Genomic DNA, 5,220 nt, shown 5'->3' with positions numbered 1-5,220 from the left:
CTTAAACTTGACAGCCTGGCGGGATTTTCCTGTCAGCCTAACTTTGATTTGTTGGAGAAGTCGATCCTGTACATGGTCGTTTGCGCACGCTAGCGCAAACTTGCATTTTTCCAAGAATATTTCTAATTCCTCCTGATTGTCTCCACTGAACGAGCCTTGCATGTGTTATATAGCAGCATCCAATCCTCTTGGTTCGTATGAATAACGTACACCTGATTGATCTGGATTTTCTTCAGTTACTTGAAAATTTGATATCGTTTGAGTGTCTCATTCGATGGTCCTTCAAAATTTACTACGATGCTTTGTTGGTTATTCCTGGTAATACCAGTTTTTTGAACTGTTTCCTGAGTGCCTGGATTCATGGATTGGTTGCTAGTGTTTAGAGGAGGGGAGGGTACATTATTATTTAAAATATTTCCTTTAGTGGAATTGTCTATGGAAAGTATTGTCTGATCTATACCCATAAGCGTAATGTCTAATAAACACTTCCGAATTTGAGAACCTAACAGATAAGCTTGTGTGTGGAGCTGGATTTGGTTGTAATTAGTCAGTGGAATCTAAATTTTGAGTTTGGGGATTTAGTTCGGGAGATTGTGATCCGCTACTAGACTCACGGGAGTCACTCATTAACAATGATTTCCTTATCCGTATTAACTAAATTCTAATATTATTTCAAATAGTAAAATTAACCTAACTTCTTTAATCGTTTATTATATTCTTATATACTAATACTCACACCATTGCCATCATTATAATTACTTCCATGATTGAGATTCGTCAACTTTTCATACTTTGCTGATGTTGATTGGCTTGGATTGGTTCGGTCGTGGGCTGGAGCCTATGATATACGACGCCTTCCTCTTCGACAGTCAAGTTCCATTTGAAGTTCGCAAGCCTTGAAACTGCTTGCGCAGGGACCACTAGTATATAGTGGATTTCACTGATTTCTCACGACTTGTCGTTAATAAACAATGGTCGCGTATTTATTTTGATAGACAATTATCACGTAATTAATTACACTGATGACAACGATCACGTATTCATATTGATAACACCGATCTAGTAATTACACTGATAACAACGATCGCGTATTTTTAAACCAAAAGTTTGACATGTTTCGAACCGCTAACGCATGGACTGAGATATAATGGACTGGAAACGACATGGTGAGCGGGTGACACGGGACGGCCCGCAAAAGGTTTCTCTGTTATCATCAACACTCATAATCGAATGGTTTTATTTAGTATCACATTTTGTATCTCAGTCCGTGTTTTATACAGATGGCGCTGTAAACTCTTGATTATGGTTGCGACCCCCCGCATTTGCTTCTCGTACATACTTTCGAGGCCACTGATAAGCTGCTCGTTTCCAGTCCATTAAATCTTAGTCCACGCGCTAACGCGAATCATGTTTTTTATTCGCGGCGGCGTTGATAAGGAGCTTCGTTCACTGCTGCGTATTGATAACAGTGTTGCAGCGGCTATCTGCCGGCACTATATGGTATATAAAACACGGCGGTGGAACAGACGTTTGATTTCGTTAGTACAAACGACGAATGTGTGCGTGCGTAAGTGTGTTGTGACGATCAGAGTTGGATGACCATTTAACCATATTATTTGTACACATAGGCCGTAGTGATACAAATATTGTGTGTGCGTGCGACAGCCGACTTTGTCCCGTGGGTCCAAGTTCGCCGACCGACGACAACACCTGCCGGTCCGACAACGCACACACGCTCCCCTCTTTCGTCTCCATGGTCTGGGCCACGCCGACTAATTATGTGTTTAGGGATCCCGGCCGATTAATTTACGTCTCCACCTGCTTTCGCTCTGTCTTCCCACTCCCACTGTCTGTGTCACCCGTCATCTTTTTCGTGCGTTTATGGCTAACTCAGCCGACGGACGACACTTCTTTTCCCTACGCCGGTGCAAGAACATTGCCGGAGGAGTAGTGCACCGCGATCGCCGTAGCGCCCTCGGACGGCACTTATGATAGGATTATGGTGGTAACGTACTCAAATTTGTAAATTATTATACATTTATCACCGTGGTCGTTATCTAAGGGACAGGGACAGAGACCCATCGAGGAGAGCTGATAGACAAGCGTTCATCAGGCGAACAACCAGCTTCAACCAGAACAGTCACTTCAGCTAAATACTTAGTCATAACCCGCTAACTTACAGCTTAACCATTAATTATTTGGACTTAGAACATTTTAATAGACATAATAATTATATTTGAGTATAAATAAATACAAATATTATAATCATCTTCGTGGTTTTATTCAAAATACTTCCATCAATTCAACTGTAGTAGTTGAGCACATAACATGTCTGTAACCGCACTGCAACTGTGTTAGACGGTGCTGCTTATCATAATTGTCGTCAATTTAATAGCCATTATAATTTATCGGGTTCTCTACTCGATTTAATCTTTTATAGTTTATCTAATAGCTCTGTCACTTATGATATCAATTATGCAGTCGTACCTCTTGACACTTAATACAACCCGGCTATACATATAAGCTTCTCGATAAATTCAACTATCAAGACTATGGACTCTAATGAATGCTTATTCGATTATGCTCATGGTCACTATTCTAATATTTCTCTGTGTCCTAATACTTATGGTTGGCATAGTTTGTTTAATAATATTGATATTGATGTGGCTCTAACACGATTTTATGACATCCTTAATGATTGTATCGATATGTTTATCCCTAAAAACTCTAATAATAGATCTCATTTCCCAAGTTGGTACAGCGATCGTTTTAAATTTTGAATTATACAAAAAAAATTGCACACAAAAAATATAAAACTTCTAAAGGTTATAATGATTATACTTATTTTGCCGATTTACGTTCAAAAATAAAAATTGAATCTAAATTATCCTATTCAAAATATTTTTCCCGTATCCAATAAACGTTAGTTGTTAATCCTAAACATTTTTGGTATTTCGTCAGTTCTAGAATGAATGAAAATAATATTCCACAAATTATGTATCTAAACAACACATCTGTTGATAATGGGTATGATATCTCAATATCTTGCTGATGCGTGCTCTATTCACTTTAACCAAAACGCTCATCAGGTCCTGACAAAACTCCACCTATAATATTACATAATTGTTATTACTCATTATCTGTTCTTCTATATTTGTTATTTAAGCTATCTCTTAACTCGTCTAATTCTCCCCTCAAACGGAAATCCAGTTTTATCCAACCAATCTTTAAATCAGGTGATAAATCAAATATAATTAACTATAGACCAATTTCCTTACTTTCGTCGATACCAAACATTTTGGAAAAATTAATCGCCCCAAAAATCAACTTTATATTTAAAAATGCATTTATTAACAAACAAAATGGTTTTAGATCGGGCCGTTCCATATAAATCTTAGTTAATTTCATACTTTTCTTATTGATTCCATTGAAAACGGCTGCCAGGTCGATGTAATTTATACTGATTTACATAAAGCATTTGACAGCGTCAATCATTAATTATTATTAAAGAAATTAGAAAACTTCGGCGTTTTTAACCCATACTATCATGGATAAAATCCTATCTCTCTCATCGTACCCGAATTGTAAAATTCCACAACTATCTATCCAATCCTATTGTTGTTACATCGGGCGTTCCTCAGGGCGGGCACCTTTCTCCATGGGTCTTTAACATATTTATTAACGATGTATCACAATATTTTCATTCGTGCAAATTTTTACTCTTTGTGGATGATTTAAAATTATTTAAAATTATTAACAATATCTCAGACAGTGAAATCCTCCAAAACAATATAAATGATTTTAATAACTGTTGCCAAAATAATTCGCTTTCTATTAATGTCAAGAAATATAACTCTGTCTAGTTCTATGAAACTCATTTTCCTATTAATTTTAATTATTCCATAAATTCGTAATTTATTAATCAAGTACAATTTATAAAAGATTTAGGTTCCTCTGTTCTATCTTATAATAACCATATCGACTATATTTGTCATAAATCATCTAAAATATTGGGCTTTATTAACCGTAATACCCACGATATCAAAAATATTCAGGCATTAACAATGCTCTATACTTCCCTTGTTCGTTCAATCCAAGAATTTGCATCATTTATTTGGAATCCTCATCAACAAACTAATATTGATCGGCTTAATTGTATTCAAAATATGTTTTTAAGTTTTGAAGAATACCGTTGTAGTACTAAAACAATGTTAAATTCCTTACCTAACAGACGTCGTTTTAATAAAATGGCTCAATTGATTCCCCTGATATTCTATCACTACTTTCAATCGCTAGTCCATCATTTAATTCTAGGCAATGCATAATATTTAAAAATAATTTCCATAGAATTATATTTAAATCCTACATTTTTTTTATCTCATTATTTAGATATGTTTTAATTATTACTTAATAATTTATTACATGTACAGTTTTTACTATTGAATTACTAGTTTTATTATATATTACTAACGACAAAAAAAAAAAAGTTAAAAAATTAAATTTAATTTAAATGTTACAAAAAATATTACATTACAATATTAAATATTATAATATAAAGTGTTTATTAACAAATATTAGTAAAAAATTAATAAGCTATAAGTTATAAATAATAAATTACCGTATATAATTATTCAGTTTACATGTTACATATAATATACTGTGTTATTATAAATAACCCTTAAACTAAAATAATTAAAATGGTTATTACCATAAAATAATTGTAGTTCTTAAAAGGCTTAACTGGTAGTAGTCTGTATGCAATGAGTCTGAAAAACAGCAGGCTGTTTGGAAAAATAATAAGTACTTCGTAAACGGGCTGCAAAGAGCTTAGTCTTTTTTTTTAGTTTTTTTAAAACTAATTTTCCATATAGTCTACAACATATAATAATAATATAGATGGATACATACTTACATAGATACATATACAAAAGAGATATAAGAGATTCTTATATTACGATTTCCTTCTTCTAACTGAAATGGGTTTATAACACTCTAATACTGTAAAAACGTAATATTTTGTCGCAGATGGTTAGCTATAACATATTTCGAGCCATTGGGCGCACGAAGAGCTTTTCCCTGTTTGGACGAGCCTGTGTATAAAGCAATCTTCAAGATAAAGTTGAGTCATAAAAAAGGATTGACTTCGATAAGTAATATGAAATTTATGAATCAAATAAACTGGTAAGTCTAATTGATACAGGATAATAAAGTGAAAGATAA

The 5,220-nt window shown here is 34.0% G+C and overlaps 1 protein-coding gene across 1 annotated transcript in view; it reads right to left on the bottom strand.

Moving 5' to 3' along the window:
- Positions 1-5,220, bottom strand: part of LOC100574012 (aminopeptidase N) — a 154,184-nt gene that overhangs the window by 25,592 nt on the left and 123,372 nt on the right. The window lies entirely within an intron of this gene.

Source organism: Acyrthosiphon pisum, chromosome X (genome assembly GCF_005508785.2).
Source record: "Acyrthosiphon pisum isolate AL4f chromosome X, pea_aphid_22Mar2018_4r6ur, whole genome shotgun sequence".
NCBI classification, from domain to species: domain Eukaryota; kingdom Metazoa; phylum Arthropoda; class Insecta; order Hemiptera; family Aphididae; genus Acyrthosiphon; species Acyrthosiphon pisum.
The sequence above is the reverse complement of the archived record's forward strand: the minus strand, read 5'-3'. Positions and strand labels throughout refer to the sequence as shown.